This window comes from Arachis hypogaea, chromosome 16 (assembly GCF_003086295.3).
Source record: "Arachis hypogaea cultivar Tifrunner chromosome 16, arahy.Tifrunner.gnm2.J5K5, whole genome shotgun sequence".
Taxonomy (NCBI): Eukaryota; Viridiplantae; Streptophyta; class Magnoliopsida; order Fabales; family Fabaceae; genus Arachis; species Arachis hypogaea.
In genome coordinates, this window is record NC_092051.1 from 59,374,479 (window position 1) to 59,390,596 (window position 16,118).

At 36.9% G+C, this 16,118-nt stretch overlaps 1 non-coding gene across 1 annotated transcript; it reads left to right on the plus strand.

Moving 5' to 3' along the window:
• Positions 1 to 9,777: 9,777 nt before the first annotated feature.
• On the plus strand, positions 9,778 to 9,885 carry LOC112761353 (small nucleolar RNA R71). The gene has a single exon (XR_003181752.1). It is a non-coding gene; the product is annotated as a small nucleolar RNA R71 (small nucleolar RNA).
• The last annotated feature ends 6,233 nt before the right edge of the window (positions 9,886 to 16,118 follow it).

Genomic DNA, 16,118 nt, shown 5'->3' on the forward strand with positions numbered 1-16,118 from the left:
TGTGCGTACCAAGTTGTTGGCGCCATTGATGATCACAATTTCGTGCACCAATATGCGTGTGAAGACGGCGGTTCAAAACCGCCATAATCACCAGAACCGCCAAAATATATAAAGCCAATTACGGCAGTAGCAAAAATTGCCATAATGTCTCGATAATATGGCGGTTCTTTAAAACCGCCTTAATCTCAATGCCATTTAGCCCTTTTTTTGTAGTGCATCTTTTCCACAATGGGTGCTACTCCAACTCTCTTCCTTATATGTTCGTTCCTTATTTTATCCAATCACGTATGACCACTCATCTATCTAAACATCTTCATCTCTGCCACACTCAGCTTATGTTTGTGCTCCTCTTTAGCTGCCCAACACTCCGTACCATAAAGCATAGCCGGTCTTATACCGGTGCAATAGAATTTACCTTTATGTTTTAAAGGCACTTTTTTGTCACATATAAAATCAGATGCACTCCGCCATTTTGACCAACCTGCTTGGATCCTATGATTTACATCCTGTTCAATCTCTCCATTACCCTGTACGATACACCCAAGATACTTAAAACTTTTAACTTTTTGTAGGATGTTTTCTCCAATCTTCACCTCTATATTAGGGTTTTCCCTTCTCAGACTGAACTTACATTCCATATATTCCGTCTTGCTACGGCTTATGCGCAGACCATACACTTCTAGAGCTTCTCTCCCTAACTCCAACTTCTTATTTAGGTCTTCCCTTGACTCTCCCATAAGGACGATATCATCGGCAAAAAGCATGCACCATGGCACAGGCTCTTGGATGTGCTCTGTGAGTACTTCCAAGACTAGTGTGAAAAGGTATGGACTTAAGGATGATCCCTGGTGTAATCCTATCACCAATAGGAAATTTCTCTGTCACACCACCTTGAGTCTTCACACTAATTATGGCCCCATCGTACATGTCTTTAATTGCACGAATATATGCGATCCTTACTCTCCTCTTTTCTAAAACCTTCCATAAGACCTCCCTTGGTACTCTATCATACACTTTTTCCAAATAAATAAACACCATATGTAGATCCCTTTTATTACTACGATACCTCTTCATCATCCTTCTTAATAGGTATATCACTTCAGTAGTAGATCTGCCTAGTATAAATCTAAATTGGTTCTCTGTTACTTGTGTCTCTTTTCTCAACCTCCGTTCTATCACCCTTTCCCATAACTTCATGGTATGACTCATAAGCTTGATCCCTCTATAGTTTCTGCAACTTTGTATATCCCGCTTATTCTTGTAGATAGGTACCAAGGTGCTCTTTCTCCACTCATCAGGTATCTTCTTTGACCTTAAAATCTCATTAAAAAGCTTGGTTAACCAGTTGATACCTTTTTCTCCAAGACCCTTCCAAACCTCAATCGGGATATTATCAGGTCCTACTGCCCTGCCATTTTTCATCTACTTTAGAGCCTATTTTACCTCGAAGTCTCGGATCCTCCGATAGTAGTCAAAGTTTTGATCTTCTTCTCTTGTGCATAACCGACCAAGGCTCAGAAGAGTCTTCTGTCCCTCATTAAATAACTCGTAGAAGTAGCTCTTCCACCTTTCATTAATCTTCTCTTCTTGAGCCAACACCTCTCTATCCTTATCCTTTATGCACTTAACCTGATCCAAATCTCTCGTTCTTCTTTCACGGCTCTTTACGATTCTATATATACCTTTTTCTCCTTCTCTCATGCCCAAAGACTGGTAGAGACCCTCATATGCTCTTGTTCTTGCTTCACTTACAGCCACTTTTGTCTCTTTCTTAGCCGCCTTATATTTTTCCCAGTTATCTGCATTGCGACATAAAGGCCACTCTTTAAAGCATTCTCTTTTTATCTTTATCTTATCTTGTACACTCACATTCCACCACCAGGACTCCTTGTCTCTTGGTCCTATTCCTTTAGATTCACCAAAGCTTTCTTTTGCTGTTTGATGTGAGGACTATTGTCGATCTAGAATTTCACTAAATATGGATTCTCGTTGCAAATATAGTCTAGACCAACAAAAAATCCTCAATCAAAGTTTAATTCAAATCAAATATAAACCGAGAGTAATTCAACCTCGGGTCATTCTCCCTAGGATACAATTGAAAGTGTTACGCTTTCGGTTTTTAGAAACAAAGGGGTTTTGTGATCAAGGAACAAAATATTAAAAGAACTAAGTAATAAAAGAACAAAGAGATAATCAAAATTGTATTTAATGCAATTAAAGAAAATATAAGATCAAAACTTAGTGAAAATACTATAAATGCAATAAAGAGCCTTGACTTGGGAATAAGAGGATCCAAGAAATCCTATCATCGCCATAACCACAACTATAATAATTATGATGAGTCAATCTTGCCTAGTTAACCCCAAACATCGAGGAGTAAGTCAAGCAAGTATAATTGACCTTAATCCATAAGTCCTAGCTAACTTACCAAACTAGTTGATAAAAAGCTAGCATCAATGGAAACAAGAGTCAACTAACTACCTAAGAATTATCACTAAATGTTGGACATTATGACTCTAGTATCCTAGGAACTCAAACCACAAGTCAAGGTGGGGAAATCTACCCAAATTCTAAAGTTGGCATTTTCACAAACACCTTGTGTGCATAAAAGTGAAACATGGAAAATTGCAAGGAAAAATAGCAAACTATAACCAACTATCAACAATATCAACAAGAGACAAGTAATCAAACATAAAGAAAGCATAAAACACTAAATTAATCAATTAAAACTTCAAGAAACTCAAAATTGAAAATATGAACAATGTAACTTCAACCAAAGGAAATGAAAGTAAAAGTGATATAATTAAAGAGGAAATTGAGAGTACTTACAATTAAAGAAGCAAAATCCAAACTTAAAGCTTGCTATAAAATACTACAATTGAAATGGAAATGAAACACTAAGAGAGCAATGCTACACTATTCCTACTCCTACTCCTAATTACTCTCTAGAACTATCTAAGTGAGCTCTCCAATGCATGTGTTGAATTCCCCTTCATATAGCACTCCAATTCAGCCTCCAAGCCTTCCAAAATGGGACAAGAGGCCTCAGAAATCGCGCAGCACGTGTTTCATTAATGAAATCACATGCAGGGTCCTGTGCGTATGCACAGATGCGTGCGTATGCACACTTGGCTGAAAGTTAACCTGTGCGTACGCACAGGTGCTTGGTGTACAAAATTGTGATTCACACTTTTCACAACTCTGGTGTAACTAACCAGCAAGTGCACTGGGTCGTCCAAGTAATAAACCTTACGTGAGTAAAGGTCGATCCCACGGAGATTGTCGGCTTGAAGCAAGCTATAGTCATCCTTGTAAATCTCAATCAGGCGGATTCAAATGGTCATGAGGTTTTGATAATTAAAAGATAAATAAAAAAAAAAGATAAAGTTACTTATGTAATTCATTGGTGGGAATTTCAGATAAGCATCTGGAGATGCTTTGTTGCTTCTGGACCTCTACTTTCCTATTGCCTTCTTCCAACCATGCGTGCTCCCTTCCATGGTAAGCTGTAGGATCCTCTCAGTGAAAATAGTCCTGTACAGTTTCTGCTCGGCTAATCAATTGTCAGATTTCTCGTCTCAGATGAAAACTACCAGGTACAGCTACCGCATGGCTAATCATCTGTCAGTTCCTACTAGCGTCGGAATAGGATCCATTGATCCTTTTGCACACTGTCACTGCGCCCAACATTCACAGGTTTGAAGCTCGTCATAGTCATCCCTTCCCGGATCCTACTCGAAAAACCACAGACAAGGTTTAGACTTTTCGGATCCCAGGAATGCTGCCAATGGTTCTAGCCTATACCACGAAGATACTAATCTAACGTACTCGGTCCGTGTATTAGATATCCAAGAGAATATACTCTGGCTGTCGTCCAATGACTACGTTGAACATCATGTAGATCGCTTGTGGTTGTCAGGCACGCGGATCTTGGTTAAGCGAGTAACAAAGATAGTGGGTGATTGTCACGGGTCACCCCTTCATTCTGAATTAACTGAATTAAGTACAAGAGTATATCTTGGAGAAGAAGTATGCATGAATTGAAGGAAAAACAATAGTACTTGCATTAATTTATGAAGAATAGCAGAGCTCCACACCTTAATCTATGGGGTGTAGAAACTCTACCGTAGAAAATACATAAGTGAAAGAAGGTTAGACATGGCCGAATGGCCAGCCTCCCATGGAGGTCTCAAAGTGTCAAAGATACATGATATGATTCAAAGATGGTCAAAAAGACTTATAAAAGTAGTTTTTATACTAGACTAGTAACCTAGGGTTACATAAAATGAGTAACTAAGTGCAGATAGTGCAGAAATCCACTTCCAGGGCCCACTTGGTATGTGCTTAGGCTGAGCATTGAAGCTTTTTCGTGCTTAGACTGTTCTTGGAGTTAAATGCCAATTTTGGTGCCAGTTTGGGCGTTTAACTCCAATTCTGGTGCCAGTTTGGACGTTTTACGCCAGAATTCTTTGGTCTGCGTTTGGACGCAAGTTTGGGCAATCAAATCTCGAGTAAAGTATAGACTATTATATATTGATGGAAAGCCCAAGATGTCTACTTTCCAACCCAATTGAGAGAGCGCAAATTGGGCTTCTGTAGCTTCAGAAAATCCACTTCGAGTGCAGGAGGGTCAGAATTCAACAGCATCTGCAGTCCTTTTTCAGCCTCTGAATCAGATTTTTGCTCAGGTCCCTCAATTTCAGCCAGAAAATACCTGAAATCACAAAAAAACACACAAACTCATAGTAAAGTCTAGAAATGTGATTTTTGAATAAAAACTAATAAAAATATAATAAAAAGTAACTAAAACATACTAAAAACTATATAAAAACAATGCCAAAAAGGGTATAAATTATCTGCTCATCACAACACCAAACTTAAATTGTTGCTTGTCCCCAAAAACTAAAAACAAAATAGGATAAAAAGAAGATAATATACAATGAATCTCAAATATCAATGAAGCTCAGTTCCAATTAGATGAGCGGGGCTATTGGCTTTTTGCTTCTGAATAGTTTTGGCATCTCACTTTATCCTTTGAAGTTCAGAATGATTGGCATCTATAGGAACTCAGAATTCAGATAGTGTTCTTGATTCTCCTAGTTCAGTATGTTGATTCTTGAACACAGCTACTTTATGAGTCTTGGCCGTGACCCTAAGCATTTTATTTTCCAGTATTACCACCGGATACATAAATGCCACAAACACATAACTGGGTAAACCTTTTCAGATTGTTACTCAGCTTTGCTAAAGTCCCCAGTTAGAGGTGCCCAGAGCTCTTAAGCACACTCTTTTTGCTTTGGACCACAACTTTAACCACTCAGTCTCAAGCTTTTCACTTGACACCTTCACGCCACAAGCACATGGTTAGGGACAGCTTAATTTAGCCGCTTAGGCCAGGATTTTATTCCTTTGGGCCCTCCTATCCATTAATGCTCAATGCCTTGGATCCTTTTACCCTTGCCTTTTGGTTTAAAGGGTTACTGGCTTTTTTTGCTTGCTTTTTCTTTTTCTTTCTTTTTCTTTATATATATATATATATATATATATATATATATATATATATATATTATTTTTTTTCGCCACTTGTTTCTTTTCTCTTTTTTTTTCTGCAAGCTTTTCACTACTTTTTCTTGCTTCAAGAATCAATTTTATGATTTTTTAGATTATCAATAACATTTCTCCTTTTTCATTATTCTTTCAAGAGCCAACAATTTTAACATTCATAAACAACAATATCAAAATATGCACTGTTCAAGCATTCATTCAGAAAACAAAAAATATTTCCACTATATCAAAATAATTAGATTATTCTCAAGATATAATTCAAAATTCATGTACTTCTTTTTCTTTTTTAGAAAACATATTTCATTTAAGAAAGGTGAAGGATTCATAGGACATTCATAGCTTTAAGACAAAGATACTAGACATTAATGATCATGTAATAAAGACACAAACATGGATAAAACAATAAGCATAAAAATCAAAAAACAGCAATATAAGAACAAGAAAATTAAAGAACGGGTCCACCTTAGTGATGGCAGCTAGTTCTTCCTCTTAAAGATCCTATGGAGTGCTTGAGTTCCTCTATGTCTCTTCCTTGCCTTTGTTGCTCCTCTCTCATGGCCTTTTGGTCCTCTCTGATTTCATGAAGGATGATGGAGTACTCTTGGTGCTCCATTCTTAGTTGCTCCATGTTAGAACTCAAATCTCCTAAAGAAGTGTTGAGTTGCTCCCAATAATTATGTGGAAGAAAATTCATCCCCTGAGGCATCTCAGGGATTTCATGATGAGGAATTTCCTCATGCTCTTGTTGAGGTCCATAAGTGGGCTCTCTTGTTTGCTCCATCCTCTTCTTAGTGATGGGCTTGTCCTCTTCAATGAGGGTGTCTTCCTCTATGACAACTCCAGCTGAATTGCATAGGTGACAGATAAGATGAGGGAAGGCTAACCTTGCCAAAGTGGAAGGCTTGTCAGCAACCTTGTATAGTTCTAGAGATATGATCTAATGAACTTCCATTTCCTCTCCAATCATGATACTATGGATCATGATAGCCCGGTCTATAGTAACTTTAGACCGATTGCTAGTAAGAATGATAGAGCGTTAGATGAACTCCAACCATCCCCTAGCCATGGGTTTGAGGTCAGGCCTTCTCAATTGAACCGGCTTGCCTCTTGAGTCTCTCTTCCATTGAGCTCCTTCCACACAGATGTCCATGAGGACTTGGTCCAACCTTTGATCAAAGTTGACTCTTCTAGTGAAAGGATGAGGATCTCCTCTCATGATTGGCAAGTTGAATGCCAATCTCACAGTTTCTGGACTGAAATCCAAGTATTTCCCCCGAACCATTGTGAGCCAATTCTTTGGGTCGAGTTCACACTTTGATCATGGTTCTTAGTGATCCATGCATTAGCATAGAACTCTTGAACCATTAAGATCCCGACTTGTTGGATGGGGTTGGTGAGAGATTCCTAACCTCTTCTTCGAATCCCACATCGGATCTCCGGATATTCACTCTTTTTGAGCGTGAAGGGGACCTCGGGGATCACCTTTTTCTTGGCCACAACTTCATAGAAGTGGTCTTGATGGACCTTTAAGATGAATCTCTCCATCTCCTATGACTCAGAGGTGGAAGCAATTGCCTTTCCTTTCCTCTTTCTAGAGGTTTCTCCGGCCTTAGGTGCCATTAGTGATTATGGAAAAATAAAAAACAGAGCTTTTCCCACACCAAACTTAAAATTTTTGCTCATCCTCGAGCAAAAAAAGAAAGAAAGGAGGAGAAGAAGAAGAAATGGGGGAGATAGAGGTGTAAAATGTGTGAAATTGAAGGTGGTAAGGAGGAGTATTTATAGGGTAAGAGAGAGGGGGAATTCGGTTATGAAGGGATGGGTTTGGGAGGGAAATGGTTTGAATTTGAATGGTGAGGTAGGTGGGGTTTTATGATGGATGGATGTGAGTGGTGAAGAGAGTGTAGAGAAGAAGGTAGGATTTGATAGGTGAAGGGTATTTGGGGAAGAGGTATTGATTAGATTGGTCAAGGGTATTTGGAGAAGAGTGTTATGAAAAGGTGTGAAGAGGAGAGAAGAGAGGTGGGGTAGGTGGGGATCCTGTGGGGTCCACAGATCCTGAGGTGTCAAGGAATTTGGGTCCTTGGACCATTCTGGCATTTAAATGCCCACTGTGTGCCAATTCTGGCGTTTAACGCCAGCTCTGCTACCTTTCCTGGCGTTAAACGCCAGTCTGCTGTCCCTTTCTGGCGTTTAACGCCAGCCAGACACCCTTTTCTGGCATTAAACACCAGTCTGTCTGCCATTTCTGGCGTTTAACACCAACCAGATGCCAGACACCCTTTTCTGGTGTTAAACGCCCAGAATGTTGCCAGACTGGGCGTTAAACACCCATTCTGCTATCCTTACTGGCGTTTAAACGCAATTAAGCCTGTCCTCCAGGGTATGCTGCTTTTAATGCTGTTTTTGATTCCGCTTTAATTCTGTAGTTGTTTTTGTGACTTCACATGATCATCAACCTAAAGAAAACATAAAATAGGAATGGAAAACAAATAAACATAATTAAATAACATTGGGTTGCCTCCCAATAAGCGCTTCTTTAATGTCAATAGCTTGACAGTGAGCTCTTAGAGAGCCTCACAGAGATTCAGAGCTTAATGGTGGCCTCCCAACACCAAACTTTGAAGTTGAGTGTGGGGGCTTTGTTTGACTCTGTATTGAGAGAAGCTTTCCATGCTTCCTCTCCATGGTTACAGAAGAAGATCCTTGAGCCTTAAACACAAAGTAGTCCTCTTTTAATTGAAGGACTAACTCTCCTCTGTCCACATCAATCACAGCTTTTGCTGTGGCTAGGAAGGGTCTTCCAAGGATGATGGATTCATCTTCATCCTTTCCAGTGTCTAGGATTATGAAATCAGCAGGGATGTACAGGCCTTCAACCTTCACTAAGACATCTTCTACAAGTCCATAAGCCTGTTTCAATGATTTGTCTGCCATCTCTAGTGAGCTTCTTGCAGCTTGTACCTCAAAGATCCCTAAGTTCTCCATTACAGAGAGTGGCATGAGATTTATCCCTGATCCTAGGTCACACAGAGCCTTCTCAAAGGTCATGGTGCCTATGGTACAAGGTATTAAGAATTTTCTGAGATCTGGTTTCTTCTGAGGTAATTTCAGTTGCTCCAAAGCATTCAGTTCATTGATGAGCAATGGAGGTTCATCCTCCCAAGTCTCATTACCAAATAACTTGGCATTCAGCTTCATGATTGCTCCTAGATACTGAGTAACTTGCTCTTCAATAATATCTTCATCCTCTTCAAAGGAAGAGTACTCATCAGAGCTCATGAATGGCAATAGTAAGTTCAGTAGAATCTCTATAGTCTCTGTATGAGCCTCTGATTCCTTTGGTTCCTCATTGGGGAACTCCTTAGTGGTCAGTGGACGTCCAATAAGGTCTTCCTCACTGGAAGTCACTGTCTTTCCCTCCTCTATAGGTTCGGCCATATTGGACGTGTTGATAGCCTTGCACTCTCTTTTTGGATTCTCTTCTGTATTGCTTGGGAGAGTACTTAGAGGGAGTTCAGTAACTCTTTTACTCAGCTGACCCACTTGTGCCTCCAAATTTCTAACGGAGGACCTTATTTCAGTCATGAAACTGTGAGTGGTCTTACTTAGATCAGAGATTATGGTTGCTAAGTCAGAGAGGCTCTGCTTAGAATTTTCTGTCTATTGTTGAAAAGATGATGGAAAAGGCTTGCTATTGTCAAACCTATTTCTCCCACCATTATTATTATTATTGAAGCCTTGTTGAGACTTCTGTTGATCCTTCCATGAGAGATTAGGATGATTTCTCCATGAAGGATTGTAAGTGTTTCCATAGGATTCTCCCATGTAATTCGCTTCTTCCATTCCAGGATTCTCAGGGTCATAAGCTTCTCCTTCAGAGGAGGCTTCCTTAGTACTGCCGGATGCAGCTTGCATTCCAGTCAGACTCTGAGAAATCATATTGACTTGGTGAGTCAATATTTTATTTTGAGCCAATATGGCATTCAGAGTATCAATCTCCAGAACTCCTTTCTTCTGAGTCATCCCATTATTCACAGGATTTCTTTCAGAAGTGTACATGAATTGGTTATTTGCAACCATTTCAATGAGTTCCTGGGCTTCTTCAAGCGTCTTCTTCAGATGAAGAGATGCACCAGCAGAGTGGTCCAATGACATCTTGGACAATTCAGACAGACCATCATAGAATATACATAAGATGCTCTATTCTGAAAGCATGTCAGAAGGACACCTTCTGATCAATTTCTTGTATCTTTCCCAAGCTTCATAGAGGGATTCACCTTCCTTTTGTCTGAAGGTTTGGACTTCCACTCTAAGCTTACTCAACTTTTGAGGTGGAAAGAACTTGGCCAAGAAAGCATTGACCAGCTTTTCCCAAGAGTTCAAGCTTTCTTTAGGTTGTGAGTCTAACCATGTCCTAGCTCTGTCTCTTACAGCAAAAGGGAAAAGCATAAGTCTGTAGACCTCGGGATTAACCCCAGTGATCTTAATAGTGTCACAGATTTGCAAGAACTCAGCTAAGAACTTATGAGAATCTTCCAATGAAAGTCCATGAAACTTGCAATTCTGCTACATTAGAGAAACTAATTGAGGCTTAAGCTCAAAGTTGTTTGCTCCAATTGCAGGGATTGAGATGCTTCTTCCATAGAAGTCAGAAGAGGGTGCAGTAAAGTCACCAAGCATCTTCCTTGCATCTCCACCATTGTTATTATTTTTGGCTGCCATAACTTCTTCTTTTTCGAAAATTTCTGTAAGGTTCTCTCCAGAGAGTTGTGCTTTAGCTTCCCTTAATTAGCTTCCTCTTCAGAGTCCTTTCAGGTTCAGGGTCAGCTTCAACAAGAATGTCTTTATCCTTGTTCTTGCTCATATGAAAAAGAAGAGAACAGAAAAGAAGAGGAATCCTCTATGTCACAATATAGAGATTCCTTTATGTGAGTAGAAGAAGAGAAGAATGAGAATAGAGAAGGAGGAGGAATTCGAACACAGAGAGAGGAAGGGGGTTTGAATTTTAAGAAGAGAAGTGTTAGTAAATAAATAAAATAAATAGAAAGAGATGAGAGGGAGAGAAATTCGATTTTTAATTATAAGAAAAGAAAAATATTTTTATTTTTATTTTAATTAATAGTTAGAATTCGAAATTATTAGAAGAAATAAAATAAAATTAGAATTTAAAACAATTAGTTAATTAAAAAGAATTTTGAAAAAGATGTTAATTATTTTCGAAAATTAGAGAGAGAAGTAGTAAACTTTTAAAATCAAACAAAAGAAAAAAATCAAGTGGTTAATTGAAAAAGATTTGAAAATCAATTTTGAAAAGATAAGAAGTTAGAAAAGATTTTGAAATTGAATTTTGAAAAGATATGATTTGAAATTTATTTTGAAAAAAATTTGAAAAGGAAATTAAAAAGATTTGATTTTTGAAATTAAAGTTGATTACATGACTAAAAAGAAACTAAAAGATATGATTCTTAGAATTTAAAGATTGAACCTTTCTTAATAGGCAAGTAACAACTTGAAATTTTGAATCAAAACATTAAATGTTAGCAATAATTTTGAAAATATAAAATAAAAAATAAGAAAAAGATTTTGAAAATCAATTTTAAAATTTTCAAAAATATTAAGAAAAAATGAAAAAGATTTGATTTTTAAAAAAGATTTGAAAAGATAAAATTTTTAAATTAAAATTTTGACTTGACTAATAAGAAACAACTAAATTTTAAAACTTTTTAACTAAGTCAATCAAAATTTTGAAATTTATGAGAAGAATAAGGGAAAGATATTTTTTTGATTTTTGAATTTTTTAATGAGGAGAGAGAAAAATAACTAAAAGACACAAGACATGAAAATTTAAGATCAAAACTAATAATGCATGCAAGAACACTTTGAATGTCAAGATGAACACCAAGAACACTTTGAATGTCAAGATGAACACCAAGAACATATTTTTGAAAATTTTTTAAGAAAAGAAAAATATGCAAGACACCAAACTTAGAAATTTTTAATGTTTAGACACTATGAATTTGAAAATGCATATGAAAAACAAGAAAAGACACAAAACAAGAAAAATTAAAGATCAATCAAAGAAAATCATCAAGAACAACTTGAAGATCATGAAGAACACATGCATGGATTTTCAAAAATTTAAAGAAAAATTAAAAAGATGCAATTGACACCAAACTTAAAATTTGACACTAGACTCAAACAAGAAACATAAAATTTTTGGTTTTTTTTGTTTTATTAATTTTTTTTGGATTTTTCAAAAATTATTTTGAAAAAGAAATTAAAGAAATTCAAAATTTTTAATAAGAATTCCAGGATTCCTGTAATGTTAGTCTAAAGCTTTGGTCTAAAAGAATTAGACATGGCCAATGGCCAGCCAAGCTTTAGCATAGAATTATAATTGAGAATCCCAAAACTGATGCAATATTATTCTAAAGCTTTAGTCCAACAGAGTTAGACATGGCCAGATGGCCAGCCAAGCTTTAGGGTAACAAATACATACAACAATCCAATGAATATGATAAGTTAAAGCTTCGGTCCAAAATATTAGACATGGCTTAATAGCCAACCAAGCTTTAACATACCATCATGAAGCTCGAAGATGGAATTCATTCTTAAAAAATTTTGATGGATTTTTCGAAAATTAAATATTTTATTAAAAATTTTTTTTCGAAAATAAAAAAAATAAAAAGTTTAAACATAAAATAAAATTACCTAATCTAAGCAAAAAGATGAACCGTCAGTTGTCCAAACTTGAACAATCCCCAGCAACGGCGCCAAAAACTTGGTGCACGAAATTGTGATTCACACTTTTCACAACTCCGGTGCAACTAACCAGCAAGTGCACTGGGTCGTCCAAGTAATAAACCTTACGTGAGTAAGGGTTGATCCCACGGAGATTGTCGGCTTGAAGCAAGCTATAGTCATCATTGTAAATCTCAGTCAGGCGGATTCAAATGGTTATGAGGTTTTGATAATTAAAAGATAAATAAAACATAAAATAAGATAAAGTTACTTATCTAATTCATTGGTGGGAATTTCAGATAAGCGTCTGGAGATGCTTTGTTGCTTCTAAATCTCTGCTTTCCTATTACCTTTTTCCAACCATGCGTGCTCCCTTCCATGGCAAGTTGTGGGATCCTCTAAGGGAAAATGGTCCTGTACAGTTTCTGCATGGCTAATCAAATGTCGGATTTCTCGTCTCGGATGAAAAATAACAGGTACAGCTACCGCATGGCTAATCATCTGTCGGTTCCCGCTAGCGTCGGAATAGAATCCATTGATCCTTTTGCACACTGTCATTGTGCCCAACATTCGCAGGTTTGAAGCTCGTCACAGTCATCCCTTCCCGGATCCTACTCGGAATACCACAGACAAGGTTTAGACTTTCCAGATCCCAGGAATGCTGCCAATGGATCTAGCCTATACCACGAAGATACTAATCTTACGGACTCGGTCTGTGTATTAGATATCCAAGATAATATACTCCGGCTGTCGTCCAATGACTACATTGAACATCATGTAGACCGCTTGTGGTTGTTAGGCACGCGGATCTTGGTTAAGCGAGTAACGAAGATAGTGGGTGATTGTCACGGTCACCGCTTCATTCTGACTTAACTGAATTAAGTACAAGAGTATATCTTGGAAAAGAAGTAGGTGTGAATTGAAGGAAAAACAATAGTACTTGCATTAATTCATGAAGAATAGCATAGCTCCACACCTTAATCTATGGGGTGTAGAAACTCCACCGTAGAAAATACATAAGTGAAAGAGGGTTAGGCATGGCCGAATGGCCAGCCTCCCATGGAGGTCTCAAAGTGTCAAAGTTACATGATATGATCCAAAGATGGTCAAAAAGACTTATAAAAGTAGTTTTTATACTAGACTAGTAACCTAGGATTACAAAAAATGAGTAACTAAGTGCAGATAGTGCAGAAATCTACTTCTAGGGCCCACCTGGTGTGTGCTTCGGCTGAGCATTGAAGTTTTTTCGTGCTTAGGCTGTTCTTGGAGTTAAACGCCAGCTTTGGTTCCAGTTTGGGCGTTTAACTCCAATTCTGGTGCCAGTTTGGGCGTTTTACGCCAGAATTCTTTGGTTTGCGTTTGGACGCCAGTTTGGGCCATTAAATCTTGGACAAAGTATGAACTATTAAATATTGCTGAAAAGTCTAGGATGTCTACTTTCCAACGGAATTGAGAGCGCACCAATTGGGCTTCTGTAGCTCCAGAAAAGTCACTTCGAGTGCAGGAGAGTCAGAATCCAATAGCATCTGCAGTCCTTTTTCAGCCTCTGAATCAGATTTTTGCTCAGGTCCCTCAATTTCAGCCAGAAAATACCTGAAATCACAGAAAAACACACAAACTCATAGTAAAGTCCAGAAATGTGATTTTTGAATAAAAACTAATAAAAATATAATAAAAAGTAACTAAAACATACTAAAAACTATATAAAAACAATGCCAAAAAGGGTATAAATTATCCGCTCATCAGTGCTTGCGCGCATGCACACATGGAAATTCTTTCTTGTGCGCACGCACACTTCGCTGTGTATGATTTTCCTTGTTTTCTCCATGTTTTCTCCCTTGTACATTCTTTCTTCCACTTTTAGCTATCCATTCTTTCCTCCAAGGCCTTAAAGCACTCAGCAAACATGTTATGGCATCAAATGGAATAAAAGTGGAATTAAATTGCTCATTTCAAGTACAAAATTACATGTTTTTACATTTAGGATCAAATTGGGCACAAAACATAAAAGTATGCTATTTTGGTGCTTAAGTGCGAGTTCATGTGCCAGAATCCATCCAAATTGAGTCAAAATATACCATCAAATATGGACTCATCAATTCTCCCACACTTAAACAATAGCATGTCCTCATGCTAAACCAACAAGGAGAATGATCAAAAAGGGGTAATCAACTTATTAAATGCAACTACCTATGTGCATGCAAGTATACTATATACTATCTATACCTATATATCTATCTATAGTTTCCTATGAAGTTGGTGAAAACAAACAATCAAATTCCCAAGCAAGTATAGACAAATAGGGCAAAGCAAGGAAATAATCCAATGCAACCAAAATCTAAAGAATTGATTCAACTCATCAAAATGAAGCAACTTGCAAGAATACATGATAAGAGGTATGGAAACATAGATTCGAGTAATTAAACCCTCACTAGGTGTGTGTATACACTCTAATCAGTCGGTGTTTAGGGTCAATTCACTCAAGTCTCCTCTAATCATATTTCCAAGAATTTGTTTTTCATCTAACAATCAACAACAAGTGATGCATGAATGCAATTATCATGAGGATTTCATGTGGTTGTAATGGGGTTAGGGTTAAGGTGGGATAGATATGGCTAAGTGGACTAAAATGATTGAATCCTTGATTAGTTTAAGTATCCAACTCAACATATATCAACCAAATCAAAATAATATGCAATCCTAACCTTCCATCATTTCTTTTTCACAAAAACTCATGTATGATTTATCATTCACATCACATATGCATTTCTTATTCATTTCCCTTCACTTAGGGGTAACTTTTATCCACTTTTTAGGATGATTTTTTTTTTTTTGAAATGAAAGTAAAATGCATATAGTTTTAGTAGTTCATACATGATTGTTCCCATTTTCCAAAATTTTCAATGAAATACCCAAATTAAACATTTTCATTCACTACCAATGTTTCCCAAGATTCCCCCACACTTAAATGAAACACACTCCTCAACCTAAGCTAATCAAGGATACAATCCAAGGCAAATCATAGCTTTCTGCTTAAGGTTGTGATATGCTAATATCAAGAACAATGGGGTAGATAAAGCTCCAAAGGGTTAACAATGGTAGATGCAGAGGTTGGGTCTATATGCGTTAGTGAGCTATGCAAATATGGCCTCAATCATGCTCAATACAATTCAAAACATCAAGCATTGGAAATAAAGAATTAAGAAAAACCAAGATTACAATCATAGAAGAGATATATCACACAACGAACAAAATTAGTGGTCAAAAGGTGTAACCAGTCAATATAGCTCAAAAACTTACAAGGTATTTGTTCTTTACTCTTCTATTTTCCAAAAAGAAATCAATCAAGCAAGTTTGAAAACAATTTTCTCAATCAATTCAATAGAATGCCCCATAACAAAATTCTTGAAAAAATTTGTTGTTCTTCACCAAAATTATTTCCTATATGCATGTATGTTGTGATCGATGCAACAATTTTTTTCAAAATTTCCTAGTTCTTTTCTAATTTTCAACAAGAAAAAAGTAACATGAACAATTAGGATCAAAATAAACTAGGCATATGCTATTCACATCATCCAATCACAATCCATATCTATACTATATACCAAGCAATATAAAGATACAATATGTACATATATATACCAAAATAAAAGTGCAATACTAAAGATGGCTAGAAACAACTAATATATATATATATATATATATATATATATATATATATATATATATATATATATATATATATATATATATATACCAAAAGTACTAAACAATAGTGCATAAGTCAAGGTACTACAAATATCCACAAA